The following is a 14,610-nucleotide window of genomic DNA, read 5'->3' as shown; positions in this document are numbered from 1 at the left end:
CTATTAACTAGGGGATGCAATTTCCTGGATAATACAATATCATATAACTCTAAAAATATATTGGATATATTTTGTCTTCCTTATGAGGTAAAAAATAACTGCATCATTAATGGAGCATGTTAGTTTTGTTGGTAATGCATTGAATAGACTCAGAAGCCACTTTTATTCAAGCTTTATAAATGCAATATAATACCTTGCCTGATTAGACAACATCCTGGCTAAAATGAAGTGTAGCCAAGAAATGTAGACTGAACCTGATTCTGATCTCACATGGACTAACGTAAATTGGATTTAGCTCCAGTGAAGTAATTGGTGTTAGATCAGAATCTAGCTTTTATGTCCATAATTTGTCATGGAAGGGTTTCTATGGCATGTCAAAGAAATCTGAGATTACTGTCTAGTAAAAATGATCCTTTTGAAGCATGTATAGGCCTTGTTATATGCTTTGTGGACAGCTGTAACACACACTGTATACAAATGAACATGGGCCATTTATAGTTTACAAGGCTTTTTCTCAAGACAAATCCAAGACCTCACAACTAAACTGAAAAAGCTCCAGCTGGATCAGTTTAGCAAATTCACATCATTTGCTCTCTCTTACTGTAATGCCAAATGCAAAAGAGAGAGAAATCATTTTTCAGGTCAGTTTTGTTCTCTTCTCTTTCAAATGTTTTCCTGTTTTACTTTGCAAATCTCTTTAGTTGATTTTCATGTTTCCTACTGGCATCACTTCCTGTGCATTATTCACATCCGGTCCATCATTCCTCTGGAGGTAGCATCATCTTTACTAGAGAGATTTTCCTTTGTATGTTGCAAGGCTTCCTGTTCAGTTCCCTATCTCCATGGGTCCCAGAAGCTCCCCACTTCCTTGGGAACATTCCTGCACTAAAGTGAATTGCTGTTGTCTTTCAAAGAATCACAAATACTCAGAGGCTCTTACTCTGCATGAGCACAAAGAGCGGAAATGGAGGAATTTTAAAATTTTGAGTTACACTGTAATTTATGAGAAAGTAACATAAAAGGGCAAAAAGCCAAGAAAGGGTTTGGGAGGCTTATGAATAGTTGCTCATCAGAAAGATTCAAATGCTGATGTCTTTAGACTTTAGCTTCAGATGCACTCATGGATATTACTGTCACCACAGCCTGGTGGGTGAATGAATGCAAAAAAGTTTCAGCATCAATGCAGTTGTTTTATGAGCTGGTGGAAAACGATGGGTTATTTGAATATATTTTTCTTCATTTTTGGAAGCAGTGACATTTTCTTTTGGCCCAAAAGCTGAGTAAAGAGACTACAGATTGGATCACAAAATTTTCTCCTGTCTCCTAGTTATTCTTAGTGTACATATCTTCATACATTAAAATAATTGCAGTACGTTTACAATATTATACATCACCATTGCCATGGCATTGTATTATCCACTAATGAAAACAGTAAAAAGTACATATGTCAAAAACAGGCTATTTTTCGCAAGAAAAGGACTAGTTCTATTGTGATATGCCTACCTTTGTATGTACTTCTCTGTTGTGGGTGCTGTTAATAACTCTGAGGTCCTGTTTAACTTGTAATCATCTCCTGAAAACAAAATACCATTCTCTCTTACAGGACACATCAATAAACGTCAGTTTTATTACTGATTTTTTTTACTGTTCAGATGTAAGGAATGTGACTTTACAGCATCAGATTGCTCTAGCAAAAAAAAGCAGCTACACTGCTGGATCTGTTACAATTTCATGTGAAGTTCAACATTCATCATCCTCTTTCTCTACTCTCACATCTGAATCAGAGCCAACACTGAACATGTCAAGGAAGAAGAACCACCAATAGCAAACAGGACAGTAATAATTCTGTCATGGGAAGAGATGATGTTGTTCTACAGGGGAAATTCTAATTCTTCCCACATTGTCACAGCTCTAACTAAAATTGACAAGTCCTTTAGAACATGCTGAGCCAGTTTCATCCTCTAGACATCCACACAAGTCCTCTTTCAATGCTTTTGTCTTTCCATTAGTTACTATACCTAAATACTTTCCACTAATCTGATTTATTTTTAAACTCAGTAGCATCTTTCAGAAACAATATAAAATCTGACACTCTGCAAAGTTCTACACACTGGGCACATCTACACATGCATATTAATTCAAAGCAATAAACTTCAGAGCTTATTGTTTTGGAGTTTATTGCTTCAGGCGATCCATTTGCACATGCACACTGTCTGAACAGCCAGTAGGAAACAGCCTACGTATGTGCTGCAGCAGAGTAAAAAACTCTGCAGCAGGATAGTACATACTTGTATTTACAACTACTATCCTTCTGCAGAGCAAATTAGTTTACTCCTGCTTAATAGGGGTGCGCGTGTAGGTGCATGATGTTTACTCTACAGATAATTAGTCTGCTGCTCAGAAAATGTCTCAGGTAGACATGCCTACTGACTATTCTTTACCCCTATATATAACAGGGACAAGCAACCTTCGACCTGCAGGCTGAATTCATCTTATGGAGGCATTTGATCCGGGCTGCAGCTGTGGGTATTCAGCAACAGGGTTCTTCAGCAGTGGTTGTCAGTGGGTGTTTTCCCTGTTACACCAACTAGGAAAAAGGAACAGTAGTGGCTGGGTCCTAGTGCCTTCCAATTTACTTGCCTCTGACCTGAATGGGGTCATTTCGGCCCACAGTCTATGCTGATATGCAATATTATTGATGTCAACTAAAGTCTCCAATCAAACACATTTTTCTCTCTTTTGTGTAATGAGACCCAGCTTCTGGTTCTTTGCCCTTGCCTAGACAGTTAATATAGGAAATGAGCTGACATAGGAGAAGATAGATGGTATACTTTCTAGATTTTCTGTGTGTACTTTCTAGATTTTCCTGAATTTAAATTGAAATTGGAGAAGGGTTATCTCACAATTTTTATATCAAATCAAGTCACCATATATATTTTAGAGTGATCCTGCATTGCAGAGAGATGCAGGGTAGTATCATACATGACCTTATTTGACATTTACATGTGATGTTATCCACCATCACCATCAGATTCTTTTTTCAGTACTCTTTATGTTTTGATAGATTCAGTCAACAGCCTTAAAGACCAACTTCCATATCTGTTTTCTGTGTGAAAGCTCATAAAGAACATAATCAATGGATGATTGGAACATTAGAGGGAAATTTGGTTCCACTTCATCCAGAGGCTCACTGGGCATTAGTGAAATGCACTGATTTAAATGCAAAGCACTGCTTCAAAGAAGAGCTGTCTTGCATGTGAGGTCATGGTCCTGTGTCTCTTCACATGTCTCAATGTGGATGCAGAAACATGAAGGGAAGCATCCAGAGAAATTCTGCTTGAGTGTCATTTTTCAGAATTTCCCCTTTACAGGTTTTATTTTACAAGGCACAAAACATTTCTAAAAATGTGTTCCCTCCCCAGCACCCTGAGAAGGAGAGATAGATGGGTTTTTATTTCTTCCCCTGCTTGTTGCTTGTTGGTAGTAGCTACATGAACTGAGTAGCTACATGACCTGAGACCGGCTGGGGAATGGTTGACTGTCCCAGTTCCACATGGTTCATTTTTGTTCCTGGTTTATTGCATGTAGTAGTTACTAATCTTAAAGAAGCAACACAGTTGGTGCATCTACATGGGCAACACCAGAGTTTATTGCTCCTGGGGCACCATGTTTACACATGCACTTGGGACTGCAGCATATTGAGCTGGGTCAGAGAAGCCCCATCTATCAAGGAGCTTGGGGTGTCAGCCTGCCTACTCAGGGCTGCTCTGACTCAGCTCAACATGCTGCAGGGGGACTGGCTGGGACGCAAGGGTGCTCCAGCACAGGGCTACCCAGCAGACACCCTCATGCCTTGCCATCAGTGTCTATATAAGCATTGCGGTGGAAAAAAATAAATCCACTGTAGGATAATACTTTTTTTTACAAGTACCAACCTACAGTGGAATTAATTCGTTTACTCTGTCCTAATAGCACCGCATGTGTAGATGATGAGAATTTATTGCAGAGCAAATTAGCTCCTCAGTAAACATCTTGTGTAGATGCGCCCAGTAAGTATAACGAGAGGGGCCAGCTAATCAGATTTGTTGGAAAACTGGAAGTGAGTGGCAGTTATACATTTGAAGGGTGAGAAAAAAGTTACATCTTCATACCTTTGCTATTCATTCAGTGACTATAGAAACCAATCAGATGTTAATGATTGCATAAGAAAAATACAGTCTCCTGTTCCTAGGCAGATACCTAAGCAGGCATACCCTATTTTACTAATTTGGTATGCATACCAATAACAGTTAGTTATCCCTTTACTATTTAACCTTCCTTCAGAACTATCCCATCTACCCAGAAGATGTCTAGCTTAGTTTATCATGTTCCAGGTGTGATCTGCAGGGGCCTTGAATCTCCTTGCTCATTATACTTTTGCCAGGCCAACCAAGCCTGGTATTATCTTCCAGGAAGGGAGAGAGAAGGGATGAACTTGGTTAGAAAAAGACCTCATTTAAAAGACCTCATTTAAAAGACCAAGGAGGGAGAAGTGGCTCAAGGGGAGGGGAAAGTTGAGGCCTTGTGGGCAAAGGTTTTGTTGAAGTAGTAGCAAAAATTCTGAAGCAGTTAAAAGTAAATTTGGAAAATAAATTGCTCCAGTGTATATTTTGTATGTCCACTATCAATGTCATTTTCACTCAGGGTACATTTGGGGAGTTTAGGGGGAGTTTAAATCAAGTTAAATATGGCTAACTAATCTCAGGTAAGCCAGCATGGGGTGGCTGGCAGGGACTGTGGGTGGGTTGTGGGGTGGTGGAATTAGGGGTAAGCAGGGTACATGGTGGTGTTGGTGGGGTATAGGAGAATCTGGTGGGCTGGTGGGGTCTGCAAAGGGGGCTGGTGGGATAGGGGATAGTGGGATCCAACCCCTTGAACCTCCCTTCAGCCTCCCCCCCCAGTGCTGCCCCTGCTTCCACAAACCTCTCTCAGGGCCCATTTTACTGGTATTCTGTGGTCCAAGAATCTCATTGAAATAGGTCGAGGTGAGGGACAGGCAGGTGGATTGAGGGAGCTGGAGATTCTGGAGGGGTGGTTGGAGGGATTAGGGGGCTCTCTTCCCACCTGGGAACAGGGGCTATTTTTAGCCCCTTGACTCCCCCCACCCCACAAATGAGCAATACACAACCCCCAATCTTGAATGCCCCCCCAACTTCCTTCCATCAGCTTTTGGCACCTGTGAATGCTTGTAAAACCAGCACTGGGATCAGCCTGTGGGATTAGAGAGATTGGTGGGCTCAAGAGGCACCGGCTGGTCTGTGGGAAGGTTTGCCCATCTGGGGGTAAGGGAGGGTCTGGTGGGGCTAAAATAGCTCTGTGCCAGGGGTAAGAAAAGAACAGCCCTGAGGCTGGGGCCAGTAGCTGGGTTTTGCCAGGCCCAGAGCTGCACTGTAAAGAAGTTCATTTAGAATAGTCTCGCCAAACCTGATATGTTAGACTACCTCCAAGGTACAGTTAACTTGGATTGGGTCAGCCATTTTTAGATCAATCTAACCATTCAGAATTTCTGTATGGTTTGCACTTAGTATGGTATACTTTAGGTATACCTAAGTATGGATCTAAGTATAAGGTCTGAAGCTGAGCAAACTAAATTAGATCAGATGGCCCTTTTTATCACAACCTAACCTCTCCCTAACCTCCTTGAATGTCTGTACCTAGGTTCAGTGATATTTGTTTCCTCAGTGCAAACCATTTTCCTGCCACCTAGAGTCCAGACACTGTAACAGCACATTTTTTAAACAGGTTTACTACTACAGTTCTGAGTAAATGTACTCCATATTAAGGGACAGTATGTCAGCTGTGACGTTTGTCTCTGTAACGTTTCAATAAAATGGCAAACTTTTTGCTACTTTAATTCAGGGAAAGAATGGAACACCATTGAGCCACTTCAAAGCCTCCCTGAACTATCACCTTCTGTGGATTAGCCCTCCTAGAGCAGCTTTTCTGACATCAGGGAACCAAAACTTAGGCAGGTTGTACACCACCAGGGCAGGACATAAGAAAGGTTCCAGCTTCTGAAATTTCAGGGGGAGACTGCAACCTCAAAGAGCCATTATTCTTCTCAAACATAAGACTATTATTATAAAGATTCATTATTGTTCTCTGGCCATTATTCTTCTCAAACATAAGACTATTATTATAAAGATCAATTTTGGGGGCAAGGAGGGAAGGACTGTTCACTTGGTGTTGACTTGTAGGGTTATATTCATCCCAGGCATAAATCTACTGACTGCCATTGATTCCTATCAGGAATGAATTTGGCATATTTTGCTAATACTTTTTTTATTGTTCTTCATCCTGTTGCTCATATACACTAATGGGCTAGTCTACATTTGCCCCAAAGAGCTCATGATAGAGTATTACAAAAGGAGTTTTTGAGAATGTTACTTTACCTTTGGCCAGCATTTTTCAAACATTTTTCACTGTTTCCGTTGTGAACAAATGTAATGCATATGTTGTAGCCAAGTATTTATAGCCATCTCCTCTCCCTCCTTTTTGGCTTGTGCACACCACCCCCCCACCCCTAACCCCCTCAGGAGGGTAACAAAGCTCAGGGAAACCATTAGTTTAGGCTTTAGTGAACACAAAAAGAATGAGATTTATGTTACCTGTCAGCACAACTCATTGTTTGATGCCAGAATATATTCTGCTGTTTCTGGTTGTGGTCAAACAATTAAAGGACAGGACTGGGATTCAAAAGTCCTGACTTCTCTTCCTGAGACTACCATAGGCTTGAAAGCCAGATTTTACAACATGTAAAATACTAGCTGCAATTTAATCTATGTACTGCCTTTCATACTGGAGTACTCTGAAGGCAACAAACACCACTAATGGCACTTATGACTGAGTGGAGAACAGCAAGCAGGCAGGAAAGCAACTGGCTCACAGCACACTGCACACTGGAAGGGAAGGGGAAATCCTGGCTAAAGACAATGGAGGAAAAAAGGTAGTCTTACAAACAGGGCTATCGAGTCTTTAAAGATGGTAAAACAGGGTAGGGGATGCTATGTTATATCCAATACTAATTCACTTCTTTTCTGTACTTCAGCTTATTTCTTGGCCAAAACACCTGCGAGAACTCAGTCTTTCCAAGGCTGAGAAAAAAAAATGTATTGCACAAAATTAGACCACCAAGAGAGAGAGAGCCATGACATTTCTTAAGGAATAACATTTAATACATATAAACATCTGCAGCCAGCATTTGGAATACTTGTAAAAACTTTTCCCAAACAACAGTTATGCTTTAGCTCTGTTGGAGTTTTCTCACATTGAATACCTCATTTGGCTGCTGTTACATAAGTTTTGGTGCAAAGTATACATTACTGCACACACATGTGCATATAATATAAGATATTATATAATTCCCCTTCAAGCTTTTTACAGAGGGAACTTCAATGTCAGAAATGCATGCACATCACCTGGAGTTCTGAAGGCCAAGAAGATTAAGTCTCTTTTCTTAATTCCACTGCAGACTCCTCGCAATTGCTTCAGCAAAAACAATCCAAAGTTCTCCCTGGCTAGCATCAGTTCCAGTCCCAGAGTCAATAGCTAGCTATCCCCTCAGTTACCAGCAGGATAAGGGGCATGTCTACACAAGATGCTTTACCATGAAGTTGACTAATTGACTGCACAGTAAGACATTGCTGCCCAGATAGTCAACTGGGGGGTTAATTTGCTACCTGAAAATGCAAGTAGCAAATTAACCATATGTTAATGAATGCATAGTAGCCCATGTGTAGATAGCTAAATTTGCTTCCAGTCAGCCTGGGCAGCACAGGATGAGAGAATTATTCCCTCCCCCAGGGGCGGCAGGCTCCCGGTGCAGTGCCTGGGCCAGGACAATGTCCCTCTACCCCAACAGCAGGCAGCTTCTGACCCTGGCTCTGCAACCATAGTCAAGGCTGGGTGATTGCTCCCTGCCCTGGGGAGCTGCCTGTTTCTGGGGCAAGTTCTGAACTGGGAGCCTGATGGGGACAAAGTCCCCATGTACCAGCAGCAGGCAGCTCCTGACCCTGGCTCTGCTGCCTGCTTCTGAGGCAGGGGGCACTGTCCCATCTCAAAACCCATCCTGGCAGCAGGCAGCTCCCAGGCACAGGAAGCAATGGCCCAGGCCCTGCTCTAATCAGGGATCTGGGGCTAAGAGCTCCCTGCATGAAGAGAGTTCCTGCCCAACTCAGAGGTGGATGGAACTTGCCCCAGAACAGGACAGATTGCAACCAGTACTGAGCTGTGCAGGGAAGCTCCACTGGGCACAGGGTATGGAGTGGGAGAGGTCTGCAGAAGTAGTTCTTGCACCCCATGCACATCAGGACCCCTCCTGATGTGTATGGGGCCAGGAGATAACTGCTTCCTGGCCCTGTGAGCCCTGCTAGCCCCTGGGCTGCTCCAGGGGGGCAAAGCAGGCTGGGAGCAAATTTGCTCCCAAGAGGCAGCATGTGTAAACCCACTCCCCTGGTAGGCTTACTGCACAGTATTTTTACTGTAAAATAAGCCTACTTTGAATTTTTAGTACATGTAGACATACCCAGGGAGTTTTTAGCCTGGATGCAAAGTGGCACAGGCTCTAGGACACAAATCTCACGGCAGCCCTATCTTACTCCAAAACTGTTCCATCACTAAGTTCATCTGGCTATTGTGAATTTATTTTCAACCTTTTGCCCAATGAGTTCTGAGTAGGTGAGCTCACAGTTGCTGAATGCGGAGAAGCTAGTCAACAAAAATCCTTCCCATGGCTTCAAAGAATGCTACTAAGTATGCTTAGTAACTACCATCTCTTTCTAGATGCCTCTGGGTCCTTCTACGTCTCCAGTCTTTGTAAATGCACAGACATAAAGACTTCAACAAAAATCCATTTTCCTTCCCACTACTTCTTTCCTCTTTGGCCAATAAAAAAGTTTTATTATGAGCATGTGGCTTACATTTGCAAGGTTGCACACTTTTTGTTTAATCCATAAGATTCACAGGCAGAAAATGTCATGGCACTTACAGATAGCCTGGGCATTGCACTCCATTTAGTGCAATGCTTACTGGGGGAAAATTGCAATTTTGTAATTCCCTGGCTGTAATGTGACAAACAATGTTTTGTTCTGTGCTGTTTGGCAGCATGAAGGGCCCATGAGAAAACTACAACTGCAGTTGGGATGGGATAAAAAGGGGAAGTATTTGCTCGAGTACAGGAAATATCAATCATTCAGCTTAATTTTGTGCAGATTGCTTCTTCAACACTGGATTTCTACATATTTGCATAGATGTTAAAATTACAAATCAGACAAATATTTTGGAGAAATATATGTGCCAGGATCCCCTTCCTGCTCTGCCAGAAGTGCAGAGTTTTACTTAAAAGCCCTCAGTGCTTTGATGTCAAAGGGAAAGATTCAGCATCATAGTGATAGCTGGATGTGGGGAGAGTTACAGTCTGCAGTTCAGTATTGGCCTAAAATTTAAGCTAATACGATGGCAACAGGCTGAAGGACCTGTCAGGAGCTTGGAAGTCACAATATTCACCCTGGATGTTATTCCTGTGCATTTGTCCCACTGAAGGTAAGGCCACGTTGGAGTTTAAAGAACAAAGCCAAATTTCTTACAACAATTAACTCTAGGATGGGATTCAGCATTGTACCTTTCAGATACAGTGCCCATGACCTCTCTACTTCCTCATCTTAACAAACAAAGCATTAACGGTCTAACATTATCTAACCATCAAAGCTGATACAGACACAAAATGGCTGGACGTGAGGGAATGAATTAGAGATGCAGCTGGTATGATGTCAGAAGTTGGGCCAGGGTCACTGAGCAGCAGCTGGGAGTGGAGATGAGTGGTCAGCTTGCCTTGTTAAAAAAATGTGTGTTTGTTTTTTTCTCCCCAGTCTTTTTGTTTTGTTTTGTGCTTTTCAAAATTGGTTCCAAAAGATGAGAGAGAAAACATTACCAAAAACAGAGGGTTATTGTTTAAAAGCATTGACAATGCTATGCTACTTTTAATAATGGTGACGGCAGGGGTCACAAATCCTTGCTCGCTCAGTTTCTTGTTGATTTTGGTGGATAAAAAGTAGGTGTGATGCCTCACCTAACTCCATGTGCACCTACACTTGTTATTCCTTCACTTGTCCTTACAGTGTATTTACATCAGGATGAATGCATGTATGAATGAATTGGTAAGCAAGAGATTATTCAGAGAGAAATTCAATGAGGGATACAACCATTCAGGCAACTCCAAGGTAACATTTAACCATGGCAAGTTTCAAAAAACAACTCTATTGTCTTAACACTTTTAAATATCAAAGGGTTAGATGGTTTTGCTTCTATGATGCAAAAAAATCAATGAGGAGAAATGTTTATCAACAAGTTGCGAGTCCTATCTGATCATCTGAACATCCAGTAGGTCTTCATTCTGAGATGCTAAGCAAAAAATGGCTTTTTGTTGTGATTACACAGGTGTTTAATTGCAAGACAAGATTTCCAAAAAGCCTGTTGCTTCTTAGTTTGACAATGTTATTATTGCAACAGGCATAATAATGCTAAAGTCACAAAGCTATTTTCAAATGTAACTTAAATACACATATATCCTGTAAGTTTTATTCAGGGAAAAAAAAGTCCTCTGAAGCAATAAGAGTTCTGCATTCATAAGGATTCAGTACCTACACTCCATTAGTATTATTCATGTCAAACAGTACCTCTTCAACAGAGAAATATGTATTACCTGTAGCAGGCCAGGATTGCTCCGGAGCTGTCTGCTGCCCCCTGGCAGTCAATCCTTGCCTGCCTGCCCTCTAAGGCAGCTTTAGTAGCCAATTCAATTTGGAGGAGATTGGGACTGATTCAGCAGAGCCTGGGGAGAATGATTGGGAGCTGGGGGATTGAACTAGGGGGAAGCCCCTGTTCATTCCCCCAGCCCCATATCATTTCCCCACAACTCCTGGTTCAATTCCCCAGCTCCCTGATCATTCCTCCAACCCCTGCAGCTTCTCCTGCAGCTGCCAGCACTGCCTGCCTTGCCCCAGCAGGGAAGCAGCTGGGGGAGCAGCCAGACAAACAGTGCCTTCTCCCAGGGTTGCCGGCTCAAGCTGGGGCTTGTCTGGCTGCTCCCCCAGCTCCTCCTACTGGTACATACTGTCTGTATGGTCAAATAAGATTTGGCGCTGAATATCTTTGGATTTGGCCAAATCGAATTGGGACAGTGATTCAAATCAACTAATCAAATCACTGCGCCTCCAAATCACCAAATCTAAATCCAAAGCGAATACTTGCCGTTTCTCACAGGCCTACTGCCCACCCAACTTCCCAATGCAAGCCACTTCCCATTGCAGACATCCCAATGTATGTCTGCTGCCCCCTAACAGTCTATCTTTGCCTGCTTGCCCACCCAACATCCCAATGTAACCCACTTGCATGCCATATCTTTGATGTTACAGATTAAAGGTTAGGCCCTCAGTACTTTTGGAGGGCAACCTTGGGTGCCTCAGTTTTGCTCTTTATATCATAGGACTGCACCTACTCACACCTATGCAATATTTTGTTTCAATGAACCCTAATCTGTCTACCTACAGCTTTGCAAGCCTCCCCACCACAAACAACCCTTCAGGCTCATCAGTCCATAACTGGCTTCTCTGAAGATGTTCCACCCACCAGCAATTCTCAGGGCCGAAGCTAGCCCATTGGCAGCTCACAGGACTATTTTACCCTAGGTCTGATTCAGTCCCCAAGCACTCCATAGGTCTGTTCTGTTTCAAGTTGTTCATAGGGTCAAAACATTGTTCAAACAGTTCAAAAGGTCTTCACCTTGCTCATCCCAATCAGTCCCTAGAGCTTGGTCACTTCCAATTGATCTCTCAGAGCTTATTTGCCCAAATACCCCACAAACAAAGAACACTTAGTGCACTCTCACAGAGAGCCCTCAGCAAGATAGGAGTCTGTGGCCAGGAGTCTTTTTTACCAAAATCAGTCCACAACCAATCTTAATTCCCTCTTGGGCATGTTCTCCTTAAGCTTTCTCCAGCATTTTCCCAGTCCTGCCAGGGTTTTTGCCAGTTCCATACTTCTCCTGGGCCTACTCAAAGTTAATCCAAAGTCTAGTTTCTGCAGCCCTTTCCTGAGGGAGCTTCTTTTCCCATGACTATCAAGGTCTTATCTGCCTACCTCTCCCCAGAGGAAGGCTTACATAGCCCAAAGGCTCACTCCTTCCAGCCAGTGCAACCTAGCCTTAAAGCAGAGGCGAGCAAAACACAACCCATAGGCTGGATTTGGTCTGCCAGTCCATTCTATCCAGGCCATGGGGCCCCTCCAAAAAACATTTACAGCTGCCTCTCTGAAAGCCAGAGGAAGGCAGAGGATTTCAAAGGTTGTGCGCTATTGGACCAGGATGGCTCTGTGTGTCTACCTCCATGGAGCTCTTGGCATTCCAGCTGGGAGCCCCACGTAGAGTCATGGAGTACAATGGCATTCAACTGGACAGCTGGTGAATGGGGAGGGGAGCTCCCACCTGAAGTGCCGGGAGCTCCTCATGGAGGTACAGAGCCAACCTGGCCTGACCTGGTAGCGTGTGCTCCTAGCTACAGTGCTGGGAGCCCCATGTGCTGGTACAGAGCCAGACTGGCTGGCCCAGTGGTGCATGGCTCCTGGAGGGAGTGCTGAGAGCCACACACGGTGACACAAAGCCAGCCTGGTCTGGTTTGAAGGCATGCGCCAGTGGGCTGGACTGAGCCAGCTCTGTGATGCCATGTGCAGCTCCTGGAAATCAGCTGGAGCTGCACACTGCTGGGGGGACTCTGCCTGCCATGGGCTGTGAGCACCTTGAGAGCCTGCTGCTGCTGCCAGTGGTGGGGACCATGCATGATGCGGGGGTCGTGTGGTATGGGGACCCACACTGCACCACAAACCCCATACCCACCCACACAACCCACACATACACACACACTGTCACAAAGCCCCCCACACCCTCCCACACCCATCCACATACAGTCTTACAACCACACCTCTGCACAGAACCCCCACAAACCCCATCTACTCCCACACAACCACCCCCCACACCTCCCCATATCCCCCACAAACCCACCCACACACACATACAGCAACACCCTGCACACCCCTTAACAACCTCCATACACCCTTCCACAAATATCATGCCCACCCACACATACACTCACAGCACCCCACACTTCTTCATGACCCCCATACACACACCCACAAATCACATACACACACACCCATGCCCCAACCACAACCCACCCCCCACACACACAGAGCATACAAAAATAAGTCTCTATTTTGAGATATTATGCAATCACCTTTATATACACTATGCAAATGCATGTAAATCAGGACAATTTTTAAAAATAAATAAAATACAATTAATTCAAATATGTTATAGTAGGTGTTTGATTTTTAGTATATGATTTGATGGGTTTTTTCCTGGTTGCAAGATGGCAAATGCCCCTCCAAAAAGGAATGCTTCTGGGGACAAGGGGAGGGAATTCTATTGTTAAAGGTCAGAAGTTAGGGGCAAGACTTCTGGTCCAAAGATGGGGATCAGGGGGCAGGGCACCTGTCAAGGGGTGGGCCCTTTCAGCCCTGACCACTCACTGAAAGTCATTAAGTAGGCCTCTAGCTGAAATAATTACCCATCCCCACCTTAAAGGCACAGCAACCCCCTTTTCTCACACTCACTTTTCTTATCATAATGGGGTTAGGGGATCCCCATTACAGACCCTTACTCTGTTAAGTCTTCAAAATTTGCTTTCTCTGTGGAAATCATCACCAGTGTAAAGACACATACAATTATAATGACTTTAGAGGTTAAACTATAGATACATGTATGCATTTGGGGACATAAAAATAAATAGCAAATAATTGCCTCTTATCCCACATTTGTTTTGCTGTTCCCATTGCCTGTTACTAACAGTTCAATCCACAAGATAAAGTTCCCAGTAAAATCATAGCCTTGGCTCAGCAATCATCTCTAATCAAGATTCCCCAACACTGGGGTTTTAAATTTAATTTATTTCCTCTTTTAGATGTGGAACATGCCCAAAACCATCCCAGTCTAAATCCCAGTTGGAGCTGCCTCACTGATCCACATCTATTTAATGAACCCAGAGCATGTCATCTATTTAGATAATGTCTGGCTGTTTCCAAATAAAGTGTTTGTTTATCCAGTAAAGTCCTCTTTATTTCTCCTATGAACTCTTTCCAATTTGTTCATGAACTCTTAATTGATTGTAGTAGAAAATGAAATTCTATCTCTGTATGTGTAATTGCTCTGAGACAAAAAGAGGAAAGTGTAAGGGACAGAAAGGGCCAATGTGAGGAAAAGAGAAATAGTGTCAGTCTGAGAGTAGAAAGCAAGTGTGTTGTAAGGAGAGAAGTAATTGGTATTAGAATGTTTTGGTTGCACGCTGAGATGCCTGCACCAATGCCAGCTGCCCACAGTTTTACATGACACAGTTGGCACTGTTGATTTAAACAGATTGATGAATGTGACCTCCTAAGTAAAATGGTGGTAATTACATGCTGTACACAGAGCAGGCCCACATTCAAACACCTCAGAGTAGGGATTTTTTTTAAGCTTTTAATGCT

This window comes from Crocodylus siamensis, chromosome 1 (genome assembly GCF_052110815.1).
Source record: "Crocodylus siamensis isolate JL-2025a chromosome 1, ASM5211081v1, whole genome shotgun sequence".
Taxonomy (NCBI): domain Eukaryota; kingdom Metazoa; phylum Chordata; order Crocodylia; family Crocodylidae; genus Crocodylus; species Crocodylus siamensis.
Note: the sequence above shows the minus strand (reverse complement) of the source record.